Source organism: Melospiza melodia, chromosome 1 (genome assembly GCF_035770615.1).
Source record: "Melospiza melodia melodia isolate bMelMel2 chromosome 1, bMelMel2.pri, whole genome shotgun sequence".
Classification (NCBI taxonomy): domain Eukaryota; kingdom Metazoa; phylum Chordata; class Aves; order Passeriformes; family Passerellidae; genus Melospiza; species Melospiza melodia.
The window spans coordinates 33347213-33362963 of record NC_086194.1 but is presented as its reverse complement, the minus strand read 5'-3'; the positions used below and the strand labels follow the sequence as shown (position 1 = coordinate 33362963).

The 15751-nt window shown below is 43.7% G+C and overlaps 1 protein-coding gene across 4 annotated transcripts in view; it reads left to right on the top strand.

The window, feature by feature from the left end:
- Positions 1–7810: 7810 nt before the first annotated feature.
- Positions 7811–15751, top strand: part of OSBPL3 (oxysterol binding protein like 3) — an 84081-nt gene continuing 76140 nt past the window's right edge. For 2 of the 4 annotated variants that reach the window (XM_063153356.1, XM_063153363.1), the window contains exon 1: positions 7812–7978. The gene's annotated coding sequence lies outside the window, so the exon portion shown is untranslated. Of the gene's footprint in view, positions 7979–15751 lie in introns of all 4 variants that reach the window. The other 2 variants (XM_063153350.1, XM_063153371.1) reach the window with 2 other exon arrangements.

The following is a 15751-nucleotide window of genomic DNA, read 5'->3' as shown; positions in this document are numbered from 1 at the left end:
CATTGAGCAACAGCCTGTGTGGCACATCTCAATTATCATAAGGCAATAGTGACGGGGAGTACTTGTCTTCCCTGGATTCTCATCAGTATCTTAAGATGCAAGGGGAAATCACAGCCACTCAACATTTTGATCCATTAGGTGAGGCATCTGACCCATTGAATTTACAGGATGATTTTTCCATTGATTTCAACAGCTCTAGATATCGTCTGACGCTGCTGTCTGGAATGGTAATGTTACTTCAAATAAAGCAGAAGATTTGATTTCTTGGATGTTCCTTCTCCCTGGAACCATTGCTGACCTCTGGCAAATAAAAAGATAAAGTCTGCTTGGACTTATTGACTTGTTTTGTGTGAAGCCAGGGTTATGGTGTCTGGGAAAACATATTTTTCTGTCAAATAAGGTCCACTACCAGCAGTAAAAGTGGGAAGTAAGCTTACTAGTATGCATCTGAGCTGTTTTAAAACTCAGCCATGGCACCAATGGCTGCAGTACAGAAAGAGCAGAGGCTGCTACTGTACCCCAGCAGAACTCAACCCACCTAGCTTATTTTCCCTCAGCTAACAGTAGCTTGGCAGTCAGACTGAACGGTTTTCCTGATGGAAATCTCTAAATGCAAATGAGCAGTTCATTCACAGCAGAAACAGGCATGGTTTCTACAGTCATCTGGTGAAATTCTGACCCATGTACATGTGTCTAGCAGCTGTGACAATGGATAGTTTTGCTACATTAAGTGTTGGTGAGGTGCAGGTGTGGGGGTTGTGCTTGTTTTAGCTGGGGCAGTGCTAATTTTCTTCACAGTAGCTAGACTTGGGCTGTCTTTTGAATTTGTGCTGAGCACAGTGGTGATAGAGGAGATAGTTTTTGTTATTGCTGAGCAGGTCTTGCACACAGCCAAGGCCTTTTCTGCTTTTTATACTGTAACGGAGGTGAGGGGACTGGGGGTGCATGAGAGGTTGGGAGGAAACACAGACAGGTGACTCCAGCTGTCCAAAGGGATATTCCAGACCATGTGACATCATGTATATAAAGTGGGGGGAAGAAGGAAGAAGAGGGGGACATTTGGAGTTTGTCTTCCCAAATACGCGTTGGGCATGATGGGGCCCTGCTGAAGATGACTGAACACCTGGCTGCCTTGTGAAGCTGTGAATTCCTTGTTCTGCTCTGCTTGTGTGTGCAGCTTTTCCTTGCCTATTAAACTATCTCTATCTCAACCCATAAGCTTTCTGGCTTTATCCTTCTGATTCTCTCCCTGATCTCACTGGTGGGGCAGTGAGGGAGTGACTGAGGGGTTAAACCACGATAGGGTGAGAGGTATCAACAGGCACAAAGTGGGTGTAACTGTGCCCAGTCTGAGAGCCAGGAGACTGTCTGATCACTGGAGCAGGAAGGCTCTGGAACAGCTCTTTGGTTGGAGGCCAGAAGCCCAACTCTCAAGTGAGTATGAGGAGAGTTGGTTCTCTGTTCTTCTGCTCTGATGCCAGCCAGGAATAACTGTTTGCTAAGTTTAATGTCTGTCAAGCTGGACTTGCACACATTGTCAAGGTCGTGCTTGTTACTGCCATTATTGACACTTGCTGAGTATCACATGCACTCAAATGAAGTACTAGCAATTTCAGGAGTTCACACAATGGAAAACATTGTTCATACTGGCAGGAAATGTACCTTGTAGATCAAATTTACAAGGTTTGAGCAATATAATTTATTTTCCTTTGAAGCTAAATGCAAAGGTATCTGTCCCATGGTTTATCACTGGCCGGGGGTATAGGTACAAATCACAAGTGGGATGGGACTGCTGAGGAATGTGCCTTGAGCTGGTTTATTTTTCAGCATCACTCTCATTACATGGTTATAACAATGGGAAGATGCCATCAGCTCACATCCCAGGCAGCAGACGAAGAACTTAATATTACAACTTACTTTATAAGTTTTTTGACAAATCACACAAAGCAAAAGCATATTGACAGTAGTTCTATCCAACCACTATAAGCACATGTACCCTTGGTTAAAACAATCCTTGCTTATTTCAAGTACAATACTACTTGTATGCCTTAAAACACAATGCATAGAACTCCATTATTGAGCTTGAAACTTCCTAATATCTTACTAGATAAACTTTTCTGTAGCTTAGGGAGTTTTTCTACAGAAGCGTAAATACACAGACCATTGTTCTACTTGTCCTTGCTTTTCTACTTTTTAAATAATTTTTCTGCTGACCTATCTCATGGCTACTGCTTAGCTCTAATCACAGTTCTGCTGTCTCTGAGGCCTGCCTTTTGCAGCTTTCCCAAAACTCTCTGATTTTGTGGACTCCCGCACCATGGTCTTCCAGATAACAACTCAGTATCTTATCTTATCTTCTGTGTCTCAAAAGAATTAAATAACTTGGCATTAGCAGTTTTTGTGTACTAGTGTATCTGCATTTTTTCCTCATGTGTATTCAAAGGAAAGGAACAGCAAAGCTAGTACTAATAAGAGAAACTGGGATCCTACTCTCAAAGCAGAAAGCATGACAGTCATCAAAGATTAAAGAATCTGCGTGCAGATCCTCTGAGAAAAGAACAGGGACCTAACCTCTGGGTTTGAAGTGCTCCATGCTGTGTGCAATACTTGAAGGAGAAAGAAGAACACAAGAGGTATGCCTGGGCCTCACCCAGAGCCCAGAAAATAAGGAGAAACTTTGGTTGCAATAGAAAATATATTAAGTCTTCCATCTGCATCTAGGTGAGACTCTAAAAAGCTGAAGGACCCATGGGCATGGAGTATTTTGCTAATCCTTTGTGCCCCACAGGAGGTTTCTGTCTCTCCTAGTCCAGGCAGAACCCCTCAGCAGCAATCTGAATAACCAGGCCTGCATCAGCAGGGAGGGATAACCTGGCCTGCAGTGCACTGAATTCCGGAGTTGCCCAATGGCTGCATTGCCCTCTGCCAGCTGAACAGCGTCTGGCTGCCAGATTCTGCAGAGACCTGTATCACATCTCTGTAAACATGGTTTCTAAATACGGTAAACCTCCATGTACTCGGATGTTTTTTGCCTTAAGTAATACAAAAAAAAAAATTAGGACTAATTTTTTTTTTCCATCTGACTGCCTTTTAGATAAATACTAAAATCCCAGAACGCTGGGACAAATGAGTAATAGTCACCAATGAGGGGGAGGAGGACAAATGTTATAAAACAGCATCTGGTATGTATGAAACCAGCACAAGACTGAGAAATCCAGAATCTCCAATTGCCAGTTTGTTTAACTTCTCTTCTTAAGTACTACAAAAAAAAATCAGAATAACTTTCTCTTGAAAACCTTGGATTTTCCTCTCATTTCTGAGGCAGTATTAAGTTACTACTTGAAAAATGTCCTTGTCTGTGTGAAGAAGAAATTCAGTGATTCTTTATTCCCTGTTTCTCTAGAGGTCTTGATGTTAATTTTACTCATCCACCACACAGTGACCACTTGACATTCGAAACTGGCTCTCAAATGCAGTAAGCCCGGGAGCCAGACCAAATGCAAGTGAGCCCGCACAGTTTCCCTGGATCTAAGTAAAGCAGACAAATAAAACTCAAATCAACAGCGAGAAATGTACTTTTAATACTCATGATGAACATTACTATTTGGAATTCAGTGACTGCCAAGTCCACAGATCCTACTGTGGCAGATAATGCACAAAACCACACACACTCACAAAAGACAGGGTTCCTGGGAGTCTGCATTTTGGCTTTTGGGTCTTTTCTGAGCAATATATGTTGCCTGCCTTCTCTATTTCTTTGGTGTGCATTGGTGCCTTCTGGGACAGATCAGCAGTGTTGTGGAAAGAGGCTGTGAAGCCATGTTGTGTTATGTTATCCTGTCATGTTATGTATGTCATCTTGTGTTGTGTATATCATGTCATGTAACACAGCTATACACTATGCATGGTCATTCATGGCAGCCACAGTAAATCTGTGCATCTTTTTAGTGTTTACTGCCTGGCTCATCCTATCCAGCTCTGTACATTTGTACAGGTCAAACTTCTTTTGACCATTTGGCACAGGAACTCTCTTCCTGAGGGCCCAGCTGGTGGATATTAATTCCTTTTCAGTTTTTCATCTTCCCATTTTGACTTCCTTCTGCCCACCCACCTGCTTTGCCAACATGGAAAGACTACAAGCCTTCCTGCTCTCTCTCTGCCCTCATCTGAATAAGTAAACAAAAATCAATATAAGAAGAAAAAGAGTAAAGGGTGCTGTAACAGCAGGTCTGCTTTCCCCCACAGCTGTAGAGCTCTTATCACCATATAAATGGTAAGGCACAGTCAAGATTGCTAAAAGTATTGCAAAAATTAATGAATTTTGCAACACATATGATATGCTTTTGCCTTGGAGGTATCCAGAAGGGAAGGGAATCCGACAAGGGAATCCGACAAGGGAATCCGACAAGGCTAATTCTAGCTGGGAAGCCAGACAAGTCATGGAAGACCCAGTAACCATGGTCATGTGAAAAGAGGCCTGGGCAGCCCAGGGAGATAAGAATTTAGAAATACCAGCAAGAAAGACACGTGCAAGGTGGTGCCAAGAGCTTCCACACTACCAGCCAGTAAGTGCAACAGGACAACAGCCACGTTTGCCACAGCACTGTCAGAGGGATAGAGGCTCCTCAGTGGTGACCAAGAATAACATAGAAGGGACTGGCATAAGGACAGAAATTACATCATGGGGAGGGCTGGTGGAAAGAAAAAAGCTCTCAAGGACAGATTTATTTTTGTGCATGAAGAAAGATGTTTCTGAATTTCAAGATAGATAACTCCTGTCCGGGACTGAAAATATATGTGCATAGTCATCAGAAGAGTTAGACAGATGAATGTAATAACTTTGCAATGTGCACAATTTGTGCTGCTCACATCTCAGCCACACAAATACCGATAAAAATATCCATCTGCTGTAAATGTAGAAACTCTTTGCAAAACTTATTTGTCAGTTGTTCAGCTCAAACCGCAGGACAAAACTTGTGTCTCATAATGAGCCTTTCTCCTTGTGGTCCATATACGTGGAATGGAAGCTGGCTCACTCACCAGACTAAGACTGCTTAAACATGAGACATCATTTCTTTGAGTTCAATAGGGATGCAATAATTATTTTTACCTAATAATTAAAGGAAAAAATCAAGCTGAAATCAAAAGACAATCCCTTTCATTGCACCACTGGAAACATTATTATGAACTGTCTTTACAAAACCACAGGAAAGAGCAAGCCGAAAGAACACACGTTTTGGTAGAGTTTTAATTCAGACCATGTAATTTAATTCTGAATTACAATAGATCAAAGGGAAATTGAATTAAAAAAATACCTGTTGGATTATGCAGAATGGAGTTCCTCTTCTTAATAGCTCTGAAAAGATTACTGTGTCATGAGGCTCCATCAATCAGAAAACCCAAAGAGCAAGGATAAATCGAAGGTTAAGTGCATGTTGCTGAGGAACACCCTAACCACCTTCCTTTTATGATTATAAACCGGATGAGTTTGTGTTGATGGATCTATTAAGAACAAAAAAACAGCAATCTATATTCACACAGAGGCTTTCTGCCCATACATTTCCTCCAATGTGTACGACCACATTGTATCTTGCCATCTCAGATTATGAACTGCCACTATTTCTCTGTATGTTGCTTTTCTAACAGAAAGAACCTTGTTCTCAAAAGGCTGGTTATTACTTTATTTCAAAACTTTTCTTTAGCACAGGAAAACAGAGCACTCTGATATTTTTTCATTGTTTCTGTGTGACAGAAAGAAAGAACAAAAGGAAAGGAAACAAAGCCCTAAATCCATAAGAAGATCAAACTCCTTCCCAATGTAACTCCAGTGAAATAATGTAATACAGCCCGTGGATGCACCCAGGCCATATTTTTTACACAGGAACAATAGAAGTCCTAAATATTTCAGGAATCTCAAATAGGCCAACATCTATACAGAAGGACTCAATATGAAGATTTTGGTCTGGAAGATAATTTTATTTTTGCAGTTGGGGTCTTTTTTATTGCAGGGTCTGGAGTTTGTACATTTTCAGGTAGACACATGGTTACTTTCTAAATAAAGAGGTGGTCTGAGTTTGATTTCAATGGAAATTGGAAGAGGCCACACATGCATAGGAAACATGCCGTTACCTAGCAATGTGCATCATTGTGCATCCTAACATCATGGGAACAATAGAAAGGTATATGATCAACATATTCCAGGTGTCTAATTTTTCCTTAACTGAATGGATGCTGCAGGCTGTTTGGTGCCTTTAGTTCAAAAATTGTGCTCTTTAAAATGACAGGCACTGGTAATTTAGTCCTAAAACTGGGATTTATAAAATCAAACTATCTGAAACCCAAGGAATTGCTAAATGTTATTGTTAAACTCTACTTGCTTGCAAACAGATATATACCCTCTGGCAATGCCTGAACTCCCACAGCAGTGACTTGGAGCTACAGTAAACAATACTATGAAAACTAAAACTACTTCTGTTGCTTTTCATTGAGTTTGATGCTAAAAAGTCGTTGCTTGAGCTTTCATTGTGTAGGCAGCATCTCCTTAAGCCATTGTCAGTCTGTACAGCTGCAGCCAGCAGCAGAGGCATCAGGAGCAGAAGCATTTCTCCCTGCTGTAGCATCACACAGGCCAGCTCTGAAAGCAGCTTTCAGGGTGTTTGGGTCACGCTGCTGCTGATGGTTTGGGAAGCCTACTGTGGATGCTGTCCTTACCAAAAGTGATGTTCTGCAGCATCTCTCATGCCCTTACAAGACTTTGTTCAAGGTGCTATGTACTATGCTGCCTTAAGTTCCAGTCTGTAAACACCATTCCTAACTTTTGGGATGTTACTTAAGCTTGCTCTTACAAATGCTTCTGCTCTTTTTTAATGCTGTATGAATGCTATTCATGAAGAAAAAGGTTTCTGTTTCCCTCCAGTCGAGAAATCACCAAATTCTGAATGGAATTGAGAAGCAGCTGATCAGTTTTGGGCATGTGAGTCTGAGTAAAGAAACCGGGGTGGTTCTTCCCGCCCCCCTCCGTTTCCCCTAAGTGTGAATTAAATCGCACTTTGTAAGTAAAGACGGTGTGAATGGTGTGCCAGGTCACATCCCGTCTACCTCCTCGCAAGCAGTAACAATTTCTGAAAGATTTAGTGCACACATTAAGGGTTCATGGAAGCCGTCCAGCGCGCTTCCAACGTCTTGGATGTAATTAGTCATTCAAGATGTTTATTTTTAAATAAGGTACAGAGAAACACGATAATTTTAGGATGCCGGTTCAGGGAAGGAGTAGCGAGGGAAGGCGGGGAGGGGTGGTTCTCCCACGGAGGAGCCCTTCCCGAGGCGGATGGCGAGGTGGGGCGCGGGAAGCGCTCGCCGTGCGCGGGAAGTGATGCCCGCAGGCTGCCGTGGATGCGGCGATCCCCCGGCAAACCCTCTGCCTCGCACTTCGCCCCTGCGGCGCGGGGAGCGCTCCCTCGGGACCCGGCGGCTCCGGGAGCCATCGCTGCCGAGGCTCCCTCGGGTCGCTGCGGGATCAGCTCCGCGCCTGCCCTGCCCCGCCCCAGCCGCTTAGGGCGGGCTCGGGGGCTCAGCTGCGGCTTAGCCCGGGGCTCCTGTCCCCGGGGCTCCTGTCCCCGCGTCCCCTCGGCTCCGCTCCCCACCTGTCCGCGGGCGCTGCCCCTGACGTCATGGAAACACCCCCTGCCCCCGCCCCGCCGCCCGGGAAGGCGGGCACGGCACCGGCAGCGGCCCCGGGCGGCGGCGGGGCGGGGGCAGCGCAGGCTCCTCCCGTTGGCCGTCACTCGAGCGCGGCGGTCCCGCCGCCGGTCCCGCTCGTGGGTGTTCCCTGCCAGCCGAGCGAGCGCTCCGCCGGACCGGCCCTGTGTGCTGGCTGTCGCTCCTGCCGGGCTCCTTCCTTCCTCGCTCCTGCCTGCGGGGCGCCGCTGCCCGGGGGCCATGGCGGGGGCGCCCGGCCGGCCGTAGGCGTGGGGCTCAGGTGGGTGTCCGCCGTAGGGATGCGATGGGACGGGACGGGACGGGCTGGCGGGAGCGCTGCGGGGCGAGCCGGGGCTCCGCGGGACGGGGCGGGCCGGCAGCCGGCGAACTCGGCACACGGGAAAAGTGTCGCTTTGGCGCTCAGCAAGCGCCTTTCACGCCCGGCTGGCAGCGAGGGCGCCCGCGGCTGCCGGCCGGGGCGCGGGCGGGCGGGCGGACAGGCAGCGGCTGCTGCTGCCGGTGCCGCGCTCATCCCGCCAGCCTCCTCCCGCCGCCCGCGGGTCTCCGGCCGCTCTGTCACAGCCACACGAGGCTGTTCCGAGCGACTGCCAACTTAGACACCTCCCCTGCTCCGGGAGCTGCTGCTGAGGGGTTCATGCTCCTGCCGGGGCGCTCCATGCGGCACCAGCCGGAGCGAATTCCCGGTGAGCCGGGACGTACCGGGCAGCCGCTGCCCCGGGGACGGGCTGGAGCCGCTCTCCCCGCGGCTGCGGCTCCGGGGCATCGCCCGGCAGCCGGCTGGCTGTGAAATCCCTGGAACTTCAGAAATCTTGGGCGTGTTTGCAAAGCCATCGGTCTCTGCTCAATCTGTGGCTCTCTGTGCTCATGTAAAATAAAGAAGAAAAAAAAAGCCACCATTATTATTATTATTAGTAGTACTATTTCTTGTCTCTATCTTAAATAGGTTAATTAAATCCAGCTTGTTTTTAGGTTGATTTAATTTCCATTTGAGGACCAGTTAGACAGTATAAGCTGTTACATACTCCATTATTTGAAAACTGTTTGGTGTACAGTACTTCACAGCTCAGTGACAGTGAAGTACTCTTCATTGAGCCTGTTTCGTTTTTACTAGGAGGATATCTAGGACAGCTAGAGAAATGGATATTTGATAAATGTAAGGTAATTTTCTGCCGTATGTTTTTGTCCTAGGCCGCTAATGATGGTAACCGTGTTTTTCTTTCTCTGTTTTCTTGAGAAGGCACAAAGGGAACAGTTGCTTCATGCCTTGACTTTCATCGATTAATCATAGAGTTCAGAGTGTTTCACTCATAGAGTTCAGAGTGTTTCACTCTACTTAATTTCAACAGAGCTTGTAAGTCCGGTTTGGGTATTTAAAGCGTGTGTTTTCATGGACATTTTCTGTAAAGCCCTGGGTAGCGACAGTTTTAATTTCCATGAGCTTTGGGTTTTTATTGTTTAAAATGTTTTTTTTTAAAGATATCTTTAAATAATGCTCCCCAGTCTGCGCTCCCAATAGATTTAAACTAGTTAATAGATTAATAGATTAACTAGTTTCCCATTGTGGCTCCTGTCCATTTTCAAAGCAACAGCATTTACAAGTCTTAATTCTCTTTCTCTTTACTCTTATACTGCCTTCCCCACACATTGCATTAGGCCCACTTATGTCATCTCTTTTATCATTTTGTATAGTATCTGAGTTTGCATGCAGGAAAGGTGGGAGGGGACTTTCAGGTGTTGGAGATGTTCTCTGTGTGTGCACCGAAGAGTTGTGGTTGTGCTGAAATTATTGGTGTGTTCACCAAGGACAGGAAATGATGGTAAGGCTCTGCTGGAGTCTGCCTGTTGCAACACTCTGTGTGTGGCCAGCTCATTCACTGTTGCAAATGTACGTATGCTGTACTTTATACAAAACCTTATTTGGGTTTTTAAGTAGATATGTGTACATTGTTGTAAAGAATTGGGTCTTGTTCAAACCACATCTATTATAAACAGATGCGTGTCAGCTTAATTCTCGCATTTGTTGCATTCTCTAGATCTTGTTACATACTGAGGAGAAAATAGAGTCAAACATGGCATTTCCCGGACCTTATGGTTTCTAACTGTAAAGCTGAGTTTTCAGTTTCTACAAATGATGCTCTTAGCTGCCAAATGACAAAAGCCTTTCTATAGAAAAGTTAATTCATATCTCAAGTACTAATATGTTTTAGATTAAATTGAATTTGCTGCAAAGTGCATTTCAAAACCATGCAGTGATGAACGAGGCAGCAGAATGAGTGTGTTACCATGCATGGGTACTTTTCTATGTCAGAAGCAGTGTACTATCTGTGTCAGCATATTTTGATCTCATTAAATTTAATCTACTTTAGTGCAGGTAAGATTTGACCTACCGAATTAGCGAAGTTTTGCTGATAAAAGGCTGTGGTATAGATACTGTGATGCATTGCTACTAAGGTAGCAAAGGAACTTCTAGGAGAATCTAATTGCTTTTTTTCTGTATCAAGTTTCAGATAATAGGATGCAGATACACTGAGATCTGACAAACAACTCTCTGGACCGGGACTAATATGTTTCCAAATTTACCCTGCTCTGCTCTTTGAGATGCTGGATTTGCATGTCTGTCTTCTGCATTAGTGATTATGTTCAAACATTATACTTTGGGGGGCAGACACTGTTTTTGGGCTCCTGCAGCTGTCACTTGTGCAACGTGCTTTAATATTGTGCCTTGAAATACGTATTTGATTCTTTAAGACTGTCATTTATCTGAAGGACAAGGAGGTTTTGGGTGTTGTAACATTCTGTCCTGTTGTAGGTGGGTACTTGTCTTTATTCTACTAACATAATACGTATCTCTTCCATGTTAATTTCTAATTACCTTAGAGGGAGGTTTTCTGTCTGCCTTCAAGGTTGAGTGATGTGGGTGTTGATGCTAATGACTATGTTAGCCTAGGTGAAGCTGTAGGCATGATAGCTAAGAAAAGCACAGCTCTGGGTCTGACCCTGGGAGGCAGGATATCTCTAACTCCTTCCTTAAATCTGTTTTAGCTTGTTACATGGGCAGAGTTCTTGAAGATGCTTGTGGCTTTCACATAGGGTGTATGCTCAGAAATAGATTCTATTATATATGAAGTTATGACATGAATGAACAGCGTTGGGGTTTTGGAACTCTGTCAGCATGGAGCTCATGCACGTTGTTGCAAGTCACTTGAAACATTTAAAAATAAAGTTGAGGACTGCCTCAGCTGGGGAAGAAAATGGCAAACTTGAACAAATTCTTTCTGATTTTCTGTGTTCAGCTGTTGCAACTAAGATAATTTTTAAATGGTCAGAGCTGTTGTGGCTGCTGGGTTTGTTTGTTTGTTCAGGGAGTTTGGTTTAGTTTTGTTTTTTTCTAAAATACAAATTCAATGGCAAGTCTGCTACCTGCCTTGCTGCTAAAAGCAGTGAGGACTCTTGGAATGGTAGCTGAAAGTGGGAAATGCACTTGGCCATTGCCGCTCAGCCTCCGCTGTCCTGCCTGTCTGGTGTGCCTGACTCAGTGCAAGCTCCTTAGGGTACGCGTCACGTGTTGGTGTGAGGCACTGAGCGCAGCAGGGCCTAATCCTATTGCAGTGTCTGGGCACTCCGTGATGTTAACCATGGAAGTCAAGAAACAGAATTGAGCTGCTTTCAATCTGGCAGGTGCTGAGCAGGTTTTGCAATGTCTGTTTGCTATTTGCTAATGATTCTCAGTCTTTGAATGCAGGCCATTCTAGACATGCCCCTTGAATTGTGGAAAATACGTACTGATAAGCAAGACTTGACAGGAATCCCTGTCATGTGCAACAGGAGGAACAAATAGAGAGAACTGACTTTCACTGACATCTAAGCCCTAAGCTTAGGGAGTACTCTGAGAGCTGCTATATGCATCTAGCTCTTAGAGATATCTCTAAACTAAATAATTGTACATCTGGCTGTGAGACAGACATCCTGACAAAAAGATAGTGGCTGTCTAATAGCATCTGGTAAGTCACAGCAGAAAGGCTGCAGATAGGATGTCTTGTGTGTCTCTGTTGTTTGTCAATATTGTAACTGCTTAGACTGAATGTGAGAACTTGTCCTTTGAAGTTATTAAAAAGCATACTAGACAAGCTCTGCATTCCTTGTGCAGCCATGAGGTGTGTGTATATATCTTTGGTTTTAGATTTGACATTTTAAAGTCCAGTTGTTAAACTGCAAGTACCTGAACTGAACATTTGCTTTCTAGTCTTTAAGTTGTGGGGGTTTGATACCTGAATCATATTTAGTTTGGCAAACACAGCTGCTGCCATGTCAACACTTAATTATTTCCTTCTGAACATTTTCTTTGGCAATTATATTAACAAGAGTGTGCAAACAAATCTCCCTTTCCTCTGCTTTCCAATGTAATGCATAGGCTGAGAATTAATGACATTTTTCTTTTGATTCATCTTTATATATTAGCATCTTTTAAACTGAATCTTCAATTCAGAATCTTCAGATTCTGCCTCTGTGCTAGTTGAACTTAATCCTGAAAAAATCACAGCAAAACCATGGTAGTATGTGGTGCTATAGCTGTCATGCAGCAGTTGCATGTAATTGCTGTACTAGAACAAAGACAGTAACAAGACAAAACAGTAAAGGTGAGAAACTCATCCTTATTTGTGTTTCTGTGTTTACTGTAGTGGTATCTATTGAATTTCAGTAGTGACTTTTTATTATCGTTAGGGGAAAAAAGGTATTGGGCTTTCTGGCTATTCTGTGTATCCTCTGATGAATATTTTCAGGCTAAAAATTTGAAATATTTCTTTTACTGAATGTAGTCATACTTTTCTCCCATCTTAGCTGCAGCCAATTTTTTTTTTTATTATTGCTAATGATGATACTGCAGAGTCTGTTATCACACTGTAATCTCCTATCTCTTGTGCCAGTCACTTAGGTCACTTCTCTCTTATCTGGTGCCCCTTACTCTCACCATTCTGGAGGCTTTTCCTAGTCATAGTGAACACTTTTTTACTGCTCCAATTTTAGTCTGTTCCACTTTCATGGAGCTGTTGGTGAAAATGAATGAAGCTCCTGGTGTTCATGGTTCTGCTAGGGAGCAGCTGTGTGGATATACTCCATTTGCCTCCCATGTACACTCTGCCCAGAGAGTAGCTGAAACCCCTGGAGAGACAATTTCTGAACAGCCTGGCAATCAGGGAAAGAACCATGTGTGCTGGAGACTTTATCCTTCTCAGTGCACAAGCCCATCTGTGTCACTGTTAATTCTGCTTGTTACAGAAGGTCAAGTCCTGCCCTTCAAGTTTTCATGTGAGCAGGGTAGTATGTAGGTCTCTGGTACTACTTTTTTCCATCTTGCCAATCACACATGTTAAAAACATTTTGTTGCAACCTCTCCCTCTTCTCCAACATAATTGCTTTGTCAGTGTGCCTAGAAAAATAGCCTTGAGGAGGGATAGAGTTACTTCATGCTCACAGTTGCTGAAGTGAAATATACAATTCTTATTTTTACAGGACTTTTTCCGTCCTGTCTGCAGTGACAACATACGACTTTGAGACCAGTCTTGCTAAGTGTGTCTGTCAAAAAGGTTCTGGTGCTACCTCAGGCTGTGAGGCATAACCCTGGCAGCTGCCCTGAATATGATGTGCAATGCATCCTGCTCATACTGGCAGCTGAGACTACTTTAACTGTAACTGTGCTGCCAGAAAAGAAGTTTGTTTAATAGTCTGATAAAATACCATATTCTGAAGGAGGGTGAATGATTCTATCATTTTTCAATATTTCTTGCTTGTGACAAATATGAGTGCTGAGGTGCCCTACAAAGCTTTGACAGCATAAAATCTGAATTCAGGTGCAATTTGTGATGGGAGGAAGGGAGGAAGTTTCACTATGAACGTGATTCAGTCACTGGCAGTCTCGTATACCTCAAAAAAGGAAACAGCAAGTGTCTGTTAATCTTCTGTGGTATTCTTGACCGATTTAAAAGAACAACGTGTAAATGATCAGCAGCAACAGCAGTCCTGAAGACAGGCAAGTGATTATGCTCTGTGTGTTTGGGGGCAGATGAAGTGAGCCCCAAAGGAAGTGGCTGCTGAGTCTGTGCTGGTTGCAGATGACTGTGGTTGGGAGTTTGAGGTGGCTCTCTCAGGTTCACTCCCTGATGCCTTGCTGCTTGCCAGAGGAAGGCAGGCTGGTACTTGCTGAGAGATGCCTTTCCACAGTTTGGTAGCTGTGTGGGGTTTTCCCCCCTATTTGCATGTGTCTGTGTCTGTGCAGCACAGAGGCACGTGAGCTCTTAGCTCATGGGAGCTGTGCATCCATTTAGCTGGCAGGTCCATCTTTTTAGCAATGATTCACCGCCTCCAAGGAAGGTAGGCCACCTAGGATGCATCAGGCTCTTTGGAGCTGATATTTTTGCTGAAAGATTGAAGGTATTTGCTTATTAAATAAGCAATATTGGAATAAAAAATAATAAAAAAGAAAAGGTGTTAAGACTATGCCTGAAGAGAAGGCTTCTCCCTAACTTTTTTTTTTTTTGCTAATGAGAGTAATTAACAGGACTCTGTGGTCTACCCTGGGAGCTTGTCAGAACTCCATCTTACATGCTGTTACTGTTAAGTAGGATTAGCTGAATCATTCAGAACAGCCGTGTTCAGTTTCCTTAAAAGATAACATCCTGATAACAGCTTTGTCACTTCTTAAGATATGTGAGAGGACCAGAGACAGTGGGCATTGAAACTGGGGAGGTTCCATATGAACATCAGGAAGTTTCTCCTTCACTGGGAGGGTGAGTGAGCACTGGCACAGCTTACCCAGAGAAGATGGAGTCTCCCTCCTTGGAGATGCTCAAAAGCTTTCTGGATGTGATCCTGGATAACCCATTTCAGGTGATTCTTCTTGAGGGGGGGGGTTGGACCAGATGCCGTCCAACTGAGGGGATCTCTTCCACCTTGAACCATTCTGTGATAATTTTACTAGGGTATTTCTCAGTGTGGTTCAATTCTGCTTTTCAAAATCTTAGACAAACAAATTAATTTTTAAAAGCCAGCCAGGGTCTTGATCTTTTTTTCCAGTTTGGCTGTGCCTTAAAGTCAATGAGCAGCCTTGTGGTTGGGGTACAGGTCATCTCTCATACAGCAGGGTGCATCCATTGTTGGAGTAGGCTTCCTGTGGAGGATTGATGATGTCTGTCTGAGACAATTTGAGTTTTAAAAAGAGCTAGAGCTACTGGGGTTTTCTAATTGGCTTGATACTGAAGTCAAGTAACAGCATTTGTATATGAAGAGAGGAGAATCTCTGCTAGATCTTGCCTTGTTATGGAACTCTAACAACCCTGTTAGGAAAGAAGAGATAATATTTCTTGTTTGCTTTCTGGTTAAGGTCAAACAATGGAAGGAAAAGAGTTTAGGTGTTGGTCTGCAGGATTTTGTCATGTCTTGGCAAGAAAGATGCTGGTTTTTATCATGTGAATTCAGTAGGTGTGCTCTTACTAGTGTCAACAAGTACTATTTAGTGAATAGAATGATGGATGAGAAAGATGTATCATGGACCCTCATTTGCTTACAGTTGTGGTATCTGTACCACTTGTAGGCTGAGAAAGCAGCCAGCTGGGTTTAGATTCCAGGAAAATTTCTGTGCCAAAAATATCGAGTCAAAATATTATGATTAATTCTTGTCTTCCTTAACTGAATGGCACTGATATTGTTTTACTGAGTGACCTAAGTAGGAAGTTAACAATTCATAGTTCTTACACTACTGCCACAGCTGCTGAAATTCAGGAAGTATAAAACAGATTCATTCTTTCCTGTTGTTTAAAAAGAAAAAAAAAAAAACAACAAAAAAACAAGGTATATCAGTGAGTTCACTTGCAGATTTCTTGCTCTCTTTCAAATCCACCAATTTCAACTGTAAGACATTAAACCAGAAGCACTCATAATTATAACTTTGTAAACCTTATAAAACTAAGGTTCACTTATCAAATATCTCCCAGTGCTTAGAGAGTGTCAAATTGTTGAGGAAGGAGAACTTGCTGGG